This window comes from Pseudophryne corroboree, chromosome 10 (assembly GCF_028390025.1).
Source record: "Pseudophryne corroboree isolate aPseCor3 chromosome 10, aPseCor3.hap2, whole genome shotgun sequence".
Taxonomy (NCBI): Eukaryota; Metazoa; Chordata; class Amphibia; order Anura; family Myobatrachidae; genus Pseudophryne; species Pseudophryne corroboree.
This window is the reverse complement of record NC_086453.1, coordinates 116241718-116259366: the sequence shown is the minus strand read 5'-3', so window position 1 is coordinate 116259366 and position 17649 is coordinate 116241718.

Genomic DNA, 17649 nt, shown 5'->3' with positions numbered 1-17649 from the left:
AAAAGCAGCCCAAAATGGTTTGTCCAGATCCAAACAGTTTAAAGAACAATAGACAATGCACATAAGCTTGCTTAATCAGGCGCTAATACAATGTTATATATTTCATGTGTACCAATTTGATTTTAATTGTATTTAGAAAGCAGCTCCTATGTGGCAACTGGATGCCTTTTATACTAAACAGATAATTTAGGAATTAGAAGGTTGGTTGGGGTTATGGTGTAGGGACGGGAAGGTTAGGGTTAGGTACCAGGGAGGGAGGGTTAGGTTTAGGCACTTAGAAGGGGAGGTTAGGGTTAGGCACCAAGCAGGGAGGGTTAGGTTTAGGCAGCGGGTAAGGGAGGGTTAGGGTAAGCCGCCCCCAAGGAAGGTTAGGGTTAGGCACCCACAAGGAAGGGTTAGGGTAGGGGACAGGGGAATTTTAGGGTGTTAATTGCTGGGCTGTTAACCAGGATGCCGATTTTGGTATTCTGACCATCGGCATCCCATCCATCGGGATTACATACTGAACCCAGTACAGAGTCGGATTAAGGGAGGGTGCCCTGGGGGTAAGTACCCCGGGCCCCCCTGCTGAAAGGGCCCCCTGCTACCCACCACAGATCGGATCTCTCTACTGATCTGATCTGCAGTACTGTGCTCCCGGCTCCTCAGTGAATGGCTGCACTACACTGAAATTGACAGGCTGCCGCTGGCGCTGGTGCTGGTCTATGATGAGAAAAGAAGCAACAACGGCCAATCAGAGCTGCTTTCCGTCACACAGCTGCGGGGACAGGGGCTCCCGTGGCGGTGCTCAGCACGGACTGCCAGTGATAGGGTTACTGCAAGCCAGGAGCCTCTGCTAGTCTTGAGCTGGACAGGGGCTACTACAGCCACAGCGAGGTGAGTGAGGGGAGGAGGAGGGCTGAGCGCTGGCTGTCTGCATCTCTGTACTGGGTAGGGGAGAGGGTGGAATATATATATTTATATATTTCACCTGCCTGCCCCTTTAATAGGGCCCCCACTGCCTGAAGTGCCCCAGGCCCCCCGTAGCCCTAATCCGGCTCTGACCCAGTACAACAATAAAAAAAAGGTTTTTAGTAGCTCGTCTTTTATGTTACTTGTGAATATTTTGAGAGCTCATATTTAGGGTTAGGGTTAGGTAAAATGGTCTATTATTTATATTTTTGTTTGTGCTTTTTACACTTTTATTTTTTAGTATACAGTAAATTAATATTATAATGATGTTTTTGTTAAAAAAAAATTACTGTAATTTTAATCTGTTCACACACTTATTAAAGCTCACTGGTGATTGATGGATTTTGGACTCCTGGAGCATTGATATCAAGTATTCTGCATCTGCTTAACTCCAGTATAACTCCAAATTATGCCATATTAGTTTTACTACACTTGTAACAAAACACTTTGGCTTGCAGCCTCTGATGAACTGATTAGTATTGGGAACAAAAAAATGTGATCAGTGATGTCAATCAATCCACAATAACCTCCTACAACAAAAGCTTAAAAAAGCAAACAGTGAAAGAACAGCATACCATGTATTAAGCAATAAAGAATATATATACCATGTATTAAGCAAAAAAGAATATTTATCTTCATTCAGGTCAGAGTCTGGTGATGGCAATGTATGAATAATTACTGTCACAAAAAGTGTCCATGTTCCTTGCCGCAAGGTCACTTATCTGTCTTACTGCTCTGGTCCTCAGCGAGGACTTTCTCCATGGCCCCATCTTAGCTGTGGCCTCCGCTCCATCTTCCTGCAGCATCCCACGTGTTCCTGTCATTCAATCGCAGTTTCTCCCACTGGCTCCGGCTAAAGGGCACTGCCATGACAGTCTGTATCAGGTGACCGCTGCACCACAAATGGGAGACCAGTATTCTACCACATGGTGTGTGCAACCAATCCCCAGTAAGGGTGGGGTATAAAGGGCCTTCCTGTGCAGTCAGTTAGCACCAGTGCACTGTCATATATATTCCTGTTTCCTGATTTTCTGTGCTCCTTATTGCTATGCTCTGTTCCTGTACATTGTGCTACAGTGCAGCTGCCACTAAACTGCACTGCCAGTTACAGTCCGGTGCAGTGTGTTCACTGGTTCCAGCCCGATCCAGTGTATCCTCCGGTTTTAGTCCTGTTCAGTATATCCTCCAGTCCCAGTCTGGTCCAGTGTGTCCTCCAGTTCCAGTCCAGTGTATCCTCCAGTTCCAGTTCTGCACAATAACTTCCTTGGTTCCTAACCATATCAGCTCTAATCCAGTTCCAGCCCGGTTACAGTCAACTGATAGCTCATATAACCTTATTCGCTCCTGTGTTTACCAGTACTACTTTCCAGAGTTCTCCCTTGACTCCGGCTGCCTGAGTCCCTAGTGCTTCCATTTGCCAGCAGCCAGTTCACTCCAAGCATCACTCTAAACACAGTGTATCTATGGGAATAAACTATATTAGGCCTTCCAGCTCTTAGTCATTAACCTCAGACTCCACACCGGCACCTCAACAGGATGCCCATTGGCCACGGCATTACCATAAAAATGCAGCAGCAGCTGCACCATAAAATACAGCTGCTCCACTTCTTACTCACATCCTCTTACTACCTTTGTTTGCCTGGGTATATTCTGTGTGCTCTGGTTTCCTCCCTCAGCCCCAAAACATACTGGTAGAATAAATGGCTGCAGACATCGTCCACTGCATTGTGAAAATGTGTGTGGACAGCTCCATTTAGCGCATCATAGCATTGTGCCATCGCTGGGTGCACATATTGTTTAGTGTGTACCCAGCCTACGGTAAATCTGGAGTTCACAAACACAGACATGACAATAACCTTTGGATGAAATCTATCTTTCCATTTGAAATGCATTATTTTTCCTAATTCTGACTGGTTTCTGATTGAAACCATTAATTTAAGAGCAGTACAGATGGTGTAATAGTTATTATTACAGTCTCACAGCACTGAGGTCATGGGTTTGATTCCCACCATGGCCCTAACTGTGCAGAGTTTGTATATTCTTCCCGTACTTGCGTGGGTTTCCTCCAGGTACTCCGGATTCCTCCCACAGTCCAAAAATATACTGATAGGTTAACTGGCTCCCAACAAAATTAATCCTAGCATGAATGTGTCTGCGTGTAATGTGGTATGGAATATAGATTGTAAGCTCCACTGGGGCAGGGACTGATGTGAATGGACAATTATTCTCTCTGTAAAGTGCTGCGGAACATGTGTGCGCTATATAAGTAACTGGTAAGGGTAATTCCATTTTAAAACAAATGGCTACCATTAACTATTTCAGCCCCAGATACAGTATCATAGAAACATAGAATTTCATGGCAGCACGGCCAGACTGCCAATCATGATGTCTCTCCCATAGTGCACGCTGCCAGAGCTGGAAGCCGGAGCTTAAGAGTGAGTTCCTGCCTCTGGCTACCACTGTCAAGGAGGAGCCGGATGCTCGCTGGTAACAAAATTTCAGCAGGTGGTTGGCATCTCCCTATGGCTCCGGGCTGACTTCTTGGGTTAGGTGGGCCAGAAGAGGTGGAACCGGTTCTGTCTCCAAATGGAACTGATGTAAAGCAGTTCTGCCCCATTCTGGCTCACTTTAACCCCTGCCCCAAATTATCTATTTCAATCCCTATTATTCAGTGGGGGTGCTACTGCAGATCTCAATAAATGCCCACCTCAATAGGATGCCCATTAGCCACGGCATTATCATAAAAATGCAGCAGCAGCAGCTGCACCAAAAAATACAGCCGCTCCACTTCTTATTCATATCCTCTTACCACCTTTGTTTGCCTGGGTATATTCTGTGTGCTCTGGTTTCCTCCCTCAGCCCCAAAACATACGGGTAGGATAATTGGCAGCAGACATCGTCCACTGCATCATGCAATGTGTTGTATTGCATAGGTACACTGAACTACCGTTACTCCCATCGAATGCAAATGAAATAGGATTGTATTGCATAGCTGTGTTGTATTGCATAGGTACATTGTAAAATAGTTTTTTTTTTCTTTGTAAAGGTTCGGTTGTCTGCCTTGTTGGTGAGTAATGCTTGTTTGTCTAAGCTAATTGATTGCCTTAGCTTTTAAGTGGGATTGTATTGGGAGCAGTTTGCAATCATTGCATTCACATGGCAAATTTTACTATTTAACGTCTAGTATAAGGCTGATAGCCGTTGGCTGGTAGTGCTTCCATAGAAGTGCTGACATAAAAGTGTTAATATAATATTAGCGTTATATCTGCGTTAAACAGAAGGGAAACATCAACACACCAACACTACCACATATGGACTGCCTTAATGCCTCAAAAGTATGTAATTCATTTTTTGCATATTATCTGTCTTTTAAAACTATGACAAGACATCCCCAATCTGCTCACTACAGTTCTCTCTTATACAAACTCATGTATATTTTTTGATGTAATGATTTGCTTTTAATTGGCATGTGCGGGGAAGTTGCTCAGTGAAATTTAGTTTATTACAGCATGGTTTCTGGTGTTTACCTCCTTTGATCATTTGGCCATTGGGGGTCATTCCGAGTTGATTGCTCGCTAGCTATTTTTTGCAGCGCTGTGAACAGATAGTCACCGTCTATAGGGGAGTGTATTTTAGCCTTGCAAGTGTGTGCAATCGCATGTGCAGCCGAGCTGTACAAAAACATTTTGTGCAGTTTCTGAGTAGCTCTGAACTTACTCAGCCCTTGCGATCACTTCAGCCTGTCTGGGGCCAGCGTTGACGTCAGACACCCGCCCTGCAAACGCTTTGACACGCCTGCGTTTTTCCAAACGCTCCCAGAAAACGGTCAGTTGACACCCACAAATGCCCTCTTCTTGTCAATCTCCTTCAAATGGCTGTGCAAATGGACTCCTCATAAAATCAATCGCTCAGCAATGATCCACTTTGTACCTGTACGATGCACCTGCACATTGCAGTGCATACGCATGCTCAGTTCTGACCTGATCGCAGTGCAGCAAAAAATCCTAGCGTGTGATCGGGTCGGAATGACCCCCAGAGTGTGATTCCTGATTAGTAAAAAAAAAAAAGCAAATACCAAACACTGAGCAACATCACCAAACAGGTAATTTCAACTTTAAACTTGTCATTTATTTTGTACTGTCTGGACATGGCTACTAATAACAGATGCATAAACAAAATTCTTAAAGCTATGTGTGCAAATGCTAGGAGCTAATTGCGATAATGACAAGGGATAACCTGGATATTATGGCGATTACAGAATCATGGTGCAATGAGAATCAGGACTGGGACATAGCTATACCAGGATACAATTTATTTAGGAAGGATAGAATGGGAAGAATATGAGGAGGGGTAGCAATGTATGTGAAAAAAAAGCACAAGTACTACTTTAATACAAAATATTGAAGACAAAACTGAGGCTCTTTGGGTCACCACAGAAACTGGGGAGAAGGACATTATTCACATTGGGTGATCTATATACCACCAGGCCAGGGGCAGGATTTGAACAGGAACCTATTGTTGGACATCACTAAAATGGCTTTAAAGGGAGAAGTCATACTCATGGGAGACTGTAATTTACCTGATGTTAATTGGAAGGGGTCTTTTGCAAGTTCAGCTACAAGTGGTAAATTTATAAATTCCTTACAGGGAGCATCTCTCAAGCAATTGGTGAGGAAGCCCACTTGCAAAGACTCAATATTTGATTTAAATCTTACAAGTGGTGACCGGATATCAGACATATATGTGGGTGAGCACCTCGGATCCAGTATGGTTCAGTATAGAGACAGGATCCAACTCCTGTCACACAAAAACAAAGGTGTTGGATTTTAGAAATGCTGACTTTGCAATATTGGGGAGATGTTTAAGTGATTCATTGGTGGACTGGAGGAACTTGGAAGGTGTGCAGGAGAGGTGGGAAAAACTGAAAAGTGCAATACTAAGGGCAACAGACCTTTGCATCAAAAGGGTTAGGAAAAGCACCAGGAAAAGGAAGCCAGTGTGGTTCACAAAAGTAGTATCAACCAGTGTAACACAGTATTTGAGGTTGAATAGAGGCAAATTGCCCATCGTGTTCAACCTGTTTTAAGTTGTGATGATTCTACATACTTGCTAAATAATGTTTTATGACTAGTTAGCTACTATAACTCACGTCACCCCCGGATTAACCACATTGATATTTTAAGTATTATAACCTTGGATAGCTTTTTCATTCAGAAATTTATCCATTCCTTTTTTAAATCCAATTACAGAGTCCGCCATTACCACCTTCCCTGGCAGGGAATTCCACATCCTGATTGCCTTAACAGTGAAGAACCCTTTCCTCCATTGCGTTCGGAACTTTCTCTCCTCCAGTTGCAGCGAGTGCCCACGTGTCCTAAACTGTGTTCTTTTAATAAATAATTCCTCTGATAACTCTTTGTGATGTCCCCTTACATATTTGAAGATATTAATAATATCTCCTCTTAGGCGCCTCTTTTCTAGTGTATACATATTCAGCCTAGAAAGTCTTTCCTTATAGTCCAGTCCTTCTAGGCCTTTAATCAATTTAGTAGCTCGCCTTTGAACACTTTCGAGTGCATTGATGTCTTTTTTATACAATGGTGCCCAAAACTGAACACAATATTTCAGGTGCGGACGTACCAATGCCTTTTACAGCGGCATGATTACATCCGAGTCCCTTGTCTCAATTCCCCTTTTTATGCACGCTAGCACCTTACTTGCCTTCTTTACTGCGTTTTGACATTGTGTACGGTTATTAAGCCTATTATCAATGAATACCCCAAAAAAATTTTCCAACTCTGTTTCCCCTAGGCGTTCCCCATTTAATATGTAGGATGCAAGTTTGTTTTTAGTCCCAAAATGCATAACCTTGCATTTGTCTGTATTGAACCTCATTTTCCATTTAGACGCCCAGAGTTCAAGTTTAGATAGATCATTCTGCAAGGACTCCACATCCAATTCTGAATTAATTACCTTGCACAGTTTAGTATCATCTGCAAAGATTGACACTGTGCTTTCCAGGCCTATTTCTAGGTCATTGATAAATATGTTGAACAGTAGTGGTCCGAGTACGGACCCTTGTGGTATTCCGCTGACTACTGGGGACCAGGTTGAGGACTACCCGTTGACCACTACTCGCTGTACCCTGCTATCCAACCAGCTGCTTATCCATGTGCAAATAGTTTTTCCTAGGCCAATCTCCTTTAATTTGATGATCAGTCTCCTGCGAGGAACTGTATCGAAGGCTTTTGCAAAATCTAGGAAGACCACATCCACTGCTTTTCCTTGATCAAGATTATTGCTCACTTCCTCGTAGAAGCTAATTAAGTTAGTATGACATGACCTGTCCCTCACAAACCCATGCTGGTTCTTGCTAATAATCCTAGTGGACTCTAGATACTCCTGTATGACGTCCCTTAGAATTCCTTCCAATATTTTCCCCACTATAGATGTTAAACTAACTGGTCTGTACTTTCCCGGAAGATTTTTGGATCCCTTTTTAAATAATGGCACTACCTCAACTTTTCGCCAATCCTTCGGTACCATGCCTGATCTAATTGAACTATTGAAAATCAAGTATAGGGGTCGTGCTAGTTGTGAACTAAGCTCTATAAGAACCCTTGGGTGAAGTCCATCAGGACCAGGTGATTTATTAATCTTAATTTTGCATAGTCTCTCCCGGACTACTTCTCCGCTTAAACAAGTATCTAACCATGAATCATTACTGTCACAATTGTTATGCTGTACTCCCACCATCAGTTCTTCACTGGTGAATACTGATAAAAAGAATTTGTTCAGTATTTCCGCTTTTATTTCGTCATCATTTATCAATTCTCCTAATTCATCTTTTAATGGACCTATATTTTCCTTTTTTTAACCTTTTACCGTTTATGTATTTAAAAAACTTTTTAGGATTGGTTTCACTCCCTATAGCGATTTGCTTTTCATTTTCCATTTTAGCTGCTCTTATTGCTTTTTTGCTTTCTTATTACACTCCTTGTCATACTTGAAAGACTCCTCCTTTCCATTAGATTTAAATGCTTTGAAAGCCCGCTTTTTTTTTAAATCCATTTCTGCCTTAACCTTCTTGTTAAGCCACATCGGTTTGAGTTTAATACTCCTGCGTTTACTGCCCATGGGAATAAAGTTATGAATATTGCTAACCAGCAACCCTTTTAAAACATCCCACATTTCCGAAGTGTTCTTGTTATTAAACAGAATCTCCCACTCTGTGTCGTTAAGTGCACATCTAAGCATACTGAAATTAGCCTTCCTAAAGTTAAAAGTTTTGGTGGAACCCCTGTAGCTATGTTTCCTGAAACTGATGTCGAATGTGATCATATAGTGATCACTGTTACCCAAAGTCTCCCCATCTTTAGTGTTTGATATAATGTCCACATTATTAGTAATTACTAGATCCAGGGTAGTTTTACCCCTAGTTGGTCCTCGACTAATTGAGACAAGTAGTGATCCCTAAACATATTTAAGAACCTGCTGCCCCTTGCTTTAGCACAGGGGTGGGGAACCTCAGGACCGAGGGCCGTATAAGGCCCTCAAAGCCACTTGATCCGGCCCGGCCAGGCTCACCTACACGAGAGGAGATGCAGAGCACCCGGCTCCTCAGCAGCAGCCGGAGGCTGGAGCTCACTCCTGAGCTCCAGCTTCTGGCTCAGGCAGTTACACGTGTGGCTGTGCAGCGCTATGGGAGAGACGTCATGACATCTCCAATAGTTTCAAGGAGAGGGAGGGCAGCGGTCCAGAAGCAGGAGCAGGGCTGGTGAGCATTGTGGGTTTTTTTTTCCTTTAATGTGTGTGTGTAAGCGGCACTACTAGGGGACATATTTAATGGGGCATAACTACAGGGGGCATATCTAATCGGGCATAACAAGTGACTGGGGGCATAACAAGTGACTGGGGGCATGCTAATTTTTAAGTTGATAATTTTTGTATGGCCCCCGAAGGATTTTATAAATATCCAAATGGCCCTTGGTAGAAAAAAGGTTCCCCACCCCTGCTTTATCACATGAATCGTTACTCCAGTTTATATCCGGGTAATTAAAATCCCCAATGCTCCTTTGGACCCCGTCTATACCCCATTGTACTAATGTGTCCCCAATATCCCTTATGGATGCTAGAGAATTTATACCTCCCACCATGACTCATTTCAGGAGGGACAAAATGTTCTCTACCTGGACTTCCTGCTTCATTTATGATTGCAATCACCTGTGTTGAAGTACTTTTCAATTAAATAGTTCAAATCATATATTAAGTTGGAAGTCCAAGTAGAGCGCATTTTGTCCCTCCTGGAATGGGACATGATGTGATGTATGCACAATTTAATATACATTCCCCCACCTTCCATCGGGGCCCCCTGTCTTAAGTGTCCCGGGCACCCCCAAGGCTTAATCCGGCCCTGGTGGCAAGAATGATAATTAAACATTTAATGTGGTCTAAATAAAAGATACACAAAACACTGTAATATATTAAGTTGTCACTAGGGCAATACACAGATTTGGTAACAATTTTTGGGAAAGCATAAATAAACACACAGCAGGACAATTTTTTTTATCACATTTCTTTATTGTACATTTTTTACACAAACTGTGCTTCTGCTGGTTTGTCAAAAATCCTTTCCATTAAAATACATTAAAAGTTATGTTTTAACATGTGCCAATACAAAACAATCACTTTTCTTTCCCTTGTTTTCTAAGAAGTATAAAATGTGTAAATGTGTGATGATTCAGGATGATGTGACAATGTATTTTTCAGACTTGCTGCATAGTCCTTGTCATCCCTCTAGTGGTTAATCTGATGTACTACATAGATCCCATTTCTTATTTCTGTGCTCTGTCCTGAAAGATTGGTTTTCATGTCAGTGTTCAGCACTGAGCAGGGCCGGTTGTAGACCTTGTGGTGCCTAGAGCGAAAGTTTCCTCTGGCGCCCTCCCCCAACAGGCAAAACAGGGTTAGTTCGTGTGTAAAATAATAGGGGTGTGGCTTCACAGGGAAGGAGCGTGGCCCCTGTAGTTATGCGCCCAGTAAATTTGCCCCAGTAGTTGTGCCCCCTGTATATGTGCCGGCAGTAGAGATGCCCCTGTAGTTATGCCCCCTAGTAGCACCGCTTACAAACCAGCCCTGCCTTTAAACCGGCTCTGCCACCAGGTCTAAGAGCCTCCAACTACAAAGCTGTTCCAGGACTCTCTCTATATGAAACCTGACATTATCATTATTACCTGCTAAATAGCAGTGTCTGGCATAGTGCAGTATCTTTTAGGGCGCAGGGCACGTCTGTGGATGCTCACATGCAGTAAATGCAGTGCCCAGATATGTACCCCCATGCAACAATTACCTCTTTCCACTAATTAAATTTCCAGTCTGATATCCAGAAATAGGCAGCTGGAGCTCACCTTAAGAAAACATATTTTCTTGAATATGCAAATACAACCCCCCCCCCAAAAAAAAAAAAAAAAAAAACAATACTCACCAGCCACGCTCCTGCTTTCCGACCGCTGCTGCTGCTGCTCCGTCTCTGGCCACCTGCTCCGTCTCTGGCTGTCTCTCCCATAGCTCAGCACAGACTCTAGAGGTCAATTAAGACCTCTAGTGTCTGACAATGGCGCTGGCTGCAGCAGCCCACGGCACTTGCTGCAACCGGAATACAGGATGTGGGTGAGCGGTGGGCACCTGCGGGGTGACCGTGCCCACTTTCCGCAGTGCCCTGGGTGCCTGCCCGGCGCACCCACCCTGCTTGCCCGTGCCTAGATCCGCTCCTGCACTGAGACACTGTAAATGGTGAGCAGTACTGGTTTTAGCTGCAGGCTAGTGCCCAGAGTGCTGCAGCCTGAGGGCATGGCCGCAGTCACTGCACCAGTGAATCTATATATATATATATATATATATATATGTATAGAGAGAGAGAGAGAGAGGCTCTACCTGGTGCAATGTGTATAAGAGCTCTACCTGGCGCAATGTGTAAAAGAAGCTCTACCTGGTGCAATGTGTATAAGGGGCTATATGGCGCAATGTGTATAAGAGGCTCTACCTAGCGCAATGTGTATAAGAGCCTCTACTTTGTGCAATATGTATAAGGGGCTACCTGGCGCAATGTGTACAAGGAGTAACCTGGCACAATGTATTTAAGAGGCTCTACCTGGCGCAATGTGTATAAGAGCCTCTACCTTGTGCAATATGTATAAGGGGCTACCTGGCGCAATGTGTATAAGGGGCAACCTGGCACAATGTGTATAAGAGGCTCTATCTGGCCCAATGTGTATATGGGTCTACCTGTCGCAATGTGTATAAGAGGGTCTACCTGACAAAATTTGTATAAGAGGATCTACATGGTGCAAATTGTATAAAGAGCTACCTGGCACAATGTGTATAAGGGGCTCTACCTGGCGCAATGTGTATATGAGGCTCTATCTGGCCCAATGCGTATAAGGCTCTACCTGGTACAATGTGTATAAGATGCTCTGCCTGGCGCAATATGTAAAAGAGGATCTACCTGGCACAATGTGTATAAGAGGCTCTACCTGTCGCAATGTGTGTAAGGGGTTCTAACATGGCATAATGTGAATAACGGGCACTAATCTGTGGTGTAATATGATTGACGAACACTACTGTGCAGTGTAATGGGAATTTGTACTATTCTATGGCTGCGCCCCTTCTCCATGAAGCCATGCCCCTATTTTTTTACATGTGCCCTGGGTGCCACAAGGTCTAGATCTGGCCCTGATGGTAAGTCCCCATTATATTCAATACTGAACTAACTTATATGCAATAGCGGTTATGCTATGAAATTTTGATCTCTCACTTTCCGTAAGCCTGTTCCCAAAAGAAAATCACTATTTTTCATTTAAACAAATAAATCGTCTAAAACAAGTTTGGACACAAATGCACAAAATTTAATGACCATATTAAGCTAGAATGAGTATGGGGTCATCTTATATCTTATTTCTTTACTGTATAAGACTGTGTAGTGACATGATGGGAGACAGAAAACTCTTGCTTAGCTTCTATGAGAGACCTGAGAGGAAAAATACATACAGCGCTAATTGATACAATGAGATCTAAGCAAATGTGTATTTAATAATAATTTAAAAAAGCTTATACAAATAAAAAAGTATCAATCTGAAATGAATATATATATAAAATCTATATCTCACTATTGGATCTTTGGTGGACTTTGAGACCTAATTAATACTAGCACCAACTATTATGCAATGGCACCAAATGGCATATATATAACCAGCACAAATACAGTCATGAATAAGGACCAAGTATATAATAATTCATCCAATTGGATGTGGTTACCAAGTCTGTGTTCCGTTTAAAGAGGCTCCCATAGAAGCAAATTCGTGTAGCAATGGCAGAAATAGTTGCAATAGTTGGAGTCCTGGTTCACAGTTCAATGGATGCTCCGTGTTCCAATGAGTGGGTTCTCCTATAGAAATGGTAGGCGATGGCAGTGCCAATGTGGAGTCCTGGTTCACGGAGACAAATGAAGTGCAGGGTCCTGACTGTAGATCTACAGTCAGGACCCTGCACTTCATTTGTCTCCGTGAACCAGGACTCCACATTGGCACTGCCATCACCTACCATTTGTCACGATCCGGGTATCTGGACGCCATTACTTGCCTTTCAGATGCCTTCTGAGGCTGGCTCAGCGTTCCAGGGCCGGATCTCATCTGTGTTCCTGATGTCCACACTATGCATGTCCCTCCTGTCACTCTGAGACGCTGTCATAGCGGCGCCATGTTTGAATCTAGCATGGCGTCTCCCGTCCTCCGCGGCCTCCGCCGCCGCTCCTGTGTTACAGTATGCAGGTTGTCAGAGTGGTGCCCCATGCCTGCCGCGGCCTCCGATGTCATCCATGTGTCTCAGGGTGCAGTTGTCAGTTTGGATTCTCCTGTCCTCCGCGGCCGGCGCCGCCATTACTGTTATGATTCCACATGGTTTTCCAAACCAGCTTTCCCTCCAAGTACTAACATGGGCGCAGCCATGTTTGCCTTAGTCACATGTCCAGTCTCCACCAATCTGCTACACAGTGAACCTGCATGATTGGCCAGCCAATGCCTGCCCTGCAGCAGGTATAAGTATCCTGTGCCTGAACCAGGAAAGGGTCAGTGCTTTGTATGTCAAACCTTGTTCCAGTGTCTCTTCCCTGTGGTTGTTTTTCCAGGTTCCAGCTCCTGTCTCCAGCAGCTACTACGAGACCCGCACCTGCCTTCCATCTTGTGGTGCAGCCTGACTCTGCAGCCCTCCGTGGCTATTCCAGCTTCCAGCTACTATCATCTGCTTCCAGCGGTCAGCTTTCAGCAGTATTCACTTTCTTCAAAGTGCCGGTGTTACTCCAGCGGATCCCTACTTACCAGCAGTATCCACTACCACCGGTAACCTCTACACTACTCTCCTGTTTCCACGTTCCCTAGCATCTTACATTATCTACTCCGTGTCTTCACCACCTGTCTGGTTCCATCCAGCATCCACTCCGTGTCTTCATCACCAGTCTGGTTCCATCCAGCATCCACTATGTGTCTTCATCACCTATCTGGTTCTATCCAGCATCCACTACGTGTCTTCATCACCTGGCTGGTTCCATCCAGTATCTACAACAGTCTGTTCAAGTTACCAACTACATCTATACCTCCACTGGCGTGTTCCTCGGCTATCTTCACTACTACAGCCAGGCCTGGTAAGGTTAATCCATCAAGGGACTTTAACATCTATTCCTTAACCTACCAGTGCTCTGTGATACCTTTTATGGTTACAAGTGATCCGGGAACTGTATTATATGCCACTTGCTTTTATCAACTGTGAATACTGTTGTTATACACGGAGTCTGTTAATAAAACCTTTTATTGACTTTTAACCTGGTTGTCATGGTCACACCTTCGGGTAATCTTTTACACTTACATGTCCAGGGGTCTGATTAAACCCTCCAGGTTTAATTTCATTCCAGCCCCTACAACTGAGGCTTCCTCCTGTCGGCCAAAACCCTCAGATGTGACAGTAAGCACTGACCATATGAATCCAGTCGGAGACCAGGATCAATCGGCCAGGCCGATGCAAGAACTGGCAGCCAGACTCGAACATCAGGAGGCTGCACAAGGCCACATCATCCGCTGTCTCCAGGATCTCTCTACCCGACTGGATGGGATTCAAACGACCCTCCGTGGACCTGGCACGTCCAGTGCGTCCACAACAGTGACACCAGCTGTAACCCCACCCACCTTACCCATTTCTACTCCATGTCTTCATTTTCCAACGCCAGCAAAATTTGACGGATCTCCAAAATTCTGCAGGGGATTTCTCAACCAGTGTGAAATCCATTTTGAGCTACAACCTGGCAATTTCCCCAGTGACCGTACTAAAATTGCCTATATTATTTCTCTTCTCAGTGGCTCAGCCCTTGACTGGGCATCACCTTTATGGGAGAAGTCCGATACCCTGTTGTCTTCCTATACTGATTTTTTAGCTACATTCAGGCGCATCTTCGACGAGCCAGGCCGAGTAACCTCTGCTTCATCTGAGATTCTCCGTTTACGCCAGGGAACACGTGCTGTGGGACAGTATCTCATACAGTTCAAAATCCTGGCATCCGAACTGGCATGGAAAGACGAGGCCCTGTATGCTGCATTCTGGCATGGCTTATCAGAACGCATCAAGGATGAATTAGCTACCAGAGACTTGCCTTCTAAGTTGGATGAGCTAATTTCACTATGCACAAAGGTTGATCTTCGTTTTAGAGAAAGAGCAACTGAGCGAGGAAGATCATCTTTTCCAAAGTCTTCTCCTCCTCCTCGTCAACCGTCTCCATCCAAAGATGAGCCCATGCAAATTGGTCGTTCCCGTCTATCTCCCGCTGAGCGCCAAAGACGTCTTTCTGAGTCTCTCTGTCTCTACTGTGCAGCTCCGTCTCACACTATCAATGCCTGTCCCAAACGTCCGGGAAACTCCAAATCCTAGCTCGCCAGGGAGAGGGCCGGCTAGGAGTAATGATCTCCTCTCCATCTCCTCATGATTGTAATCTCCCAGTCTTGCTTCAAATTGCTCAACGTTATAAGAACGTCATTGCCCTCCTTGATTCCGGAGCAGCTGGGAATTTTATAACCGAAGCTTATGTTAAACGGTGGTCCCTACCCACCGAGAGACTTCCTACGTCTGTTTCCTTGACTGCCGTGGATGGCAGTAAGATTTTTGACGCAGTTATTTCTTTAAGGACTCTACCAGTTCGTCTGAGAGTAGGAGTTCTTCATTCAGAATTTATTTCTTTTTTAGTGATTCCAAGAGCCACACATCAGTGGTTTTGGGCCTTCCATGGCTCCGTCTTCACAATCCATCGATTGACTGGACGACTACGCAGATACTAGCATGGGGTCCCTTCTGTGCTGAGACCTGTTTGTCCAAAGTGATTCCTGTTTGTTCTTCCTCCCCCAGGTCGTCTGATGTTCCACCTCCTCCATATCAAGACTACACAGATGTGTTAAGTAAAGCCTCCGCTGATATCCTTCCTCCTCATAGAGAATGGGACTGCCCAATTGATCTCATCCCAGGGAAGGTTCCACCTCGAGGCCGAACTTATCCGTTGTCCCTTCCAGAGACGCATTCCATGGAGGAGTACATCAAAGAGAACCTGGCGAAGGGTTTCATTCGACCTTCCTCTTCTCCAGCTGGCGCAGGCTTCTTTTTCGTTAAAAAGAAGGATGGTGGCCTGCGGCCGTGCATCGACTACAGAGGTTTGAACGACATTACCGTTAAGAACTGTTATCCTTTACCCTTGATTACAGAGCTCTTCGATAGAGTTAGCAGAGCAACCATCTTTACAAAGTTGGATTTGAGGGGTGCCTACAATATCATCCGGATCCGTGAGGGTGACGAGTGGAAGACCGCCTTTAACACCCGGGATGGACACTATGAGTACCTCGTCATGCCCTTCGGATTGAGCAACGCTCCAGCCGTTTTCCAACATTTCGTAAATGAAATCATCAGAGACATCCTGAACCGCCATGTCGTAGTTTACCTAGATGATATCCTTATCTTTGCCAATAATCTAGAGGAACATCGCTTCTGGGTAAAGGAGGTTCTGTTCCGTCTCCGTGTCAATCATCTCTATTGCAAATTAGAGAAATGTGTTTTTGAAGTCAAATCCATTCCGTTTCTAGGTTACATTGTGTCCGGTTCCGGACTAGAGATGGATCCTGAGAAACTACAAGCAATCCAGAATTGGCCGATTCCCCTAACCCTCAAAGGGGTCCAGAGGTTCTTAGGGTTCGCCAATTACTACAGAAAGTTTATACGAGACTTTTCCACCATTGTGGCACCTATCACTGCTTTTACCAAGAAGGGTGCTAACCCGTCCAAGTGGTCTGAAGAAGCTACGCAAGCTTTTTATCTATTAAAGCAACGCTTCATCTCTGCACCAGTTCTGAAACAGCCCGACATCGACTCTCCTTTCATCCTTGAGGTAGATGCCTCCTCCGTTGGAGTAGGAGCGGTGTTATCCCAGAGGGCTAAAGATGGTCATCTACATCCTTGCAGTTTCTTCTCCCGGAAGTTCTCCCCAGCTGAGCGCAACTATGCCATTGGCGACCAGGAGTTGCTAGCCATCAAGCTCGCTCTGGAAGAATGGAGATATCTGTTAGAGGGAGCTTCTCATTCAGTCACTATACTTACCGACCACAAAAATCTTTTATATTTGAAAGGCGCACAATGTCTTAAACCTAGTCAAGCCAGATGGGCACTTTTCTTTTCCAGGTTCGACTTTAAACTCCAGTTCTGTCTGGGTTCTCAGAATCGCAAGGCCGATGCCCTTTCCCGCTCATGGGAGCAAGAAAATGAGTCACAGTCTTCGGACAAGCATCCTATTATTAATCCGTTGGCATTCTCTACGGTAGGGATGGACTCTACGCCTCCACCAGGGAAAAGTTTTGTGAAGCCGGTGTTAAGGAAGAAGCTCATGCATTGGGCTCATGCTTCCCGTTTTGCCGGACATGCAGGCATCCAGAAGACCTTTGAGTTTATTTCTAGGTCCTATTGGTGGCCAACTCTGAAGAAGGACGTAATGGAATTTATTGCCTCCTGCCCAAAGTGTGCCCAACACAAAGTCTCCCGCCAGTCGCCTGCTGGGCAACTGGTTCCATTATCTGTTCCCCATCGACCGTGGACCCATTTGTCGATGGACTTTGTTACAGATCTGCCCATGTGCAACAAGTTTAATACCATCTGGGTGGTAGTTGACCGGTTCACCAAGATGGCACATTTCATACCTCTCACCGGTCTTCCGTCAGCTTCCAAGCTGGCTCAAGTGTTTTTTCAAGAGATCTTCCGACTCCACGGTCTTCCTGAAGAGATCATCTCCGATCGTGGTGTGCAATTTGTAGCCAAGTTTTGGCGAAGTTTATGTCAAGCCCTCCAAGTCAAGTTAAAGTTTTCCACAGCTTATCATCCTCAGACCAATGGTCAAACCGAGAGGGTGAATCAGGACTTGGAGGCCTTCCTTCGCATTTATGTGTCTTCCTCTCAAGATGACTGGGTTCAACTTCTTCCTTGGGCCGAGTTCAGCCACAACAATCAATACCATTCCTCATCTTCTTCAACACCATTCTTCATCAACTATGGATTCCACCCTAAAGTTCCAGAATTCCAACCGCTTCCAGCAACTTCAGTTCCAGCAGTGGATGTCACTTTGCGTCAGTT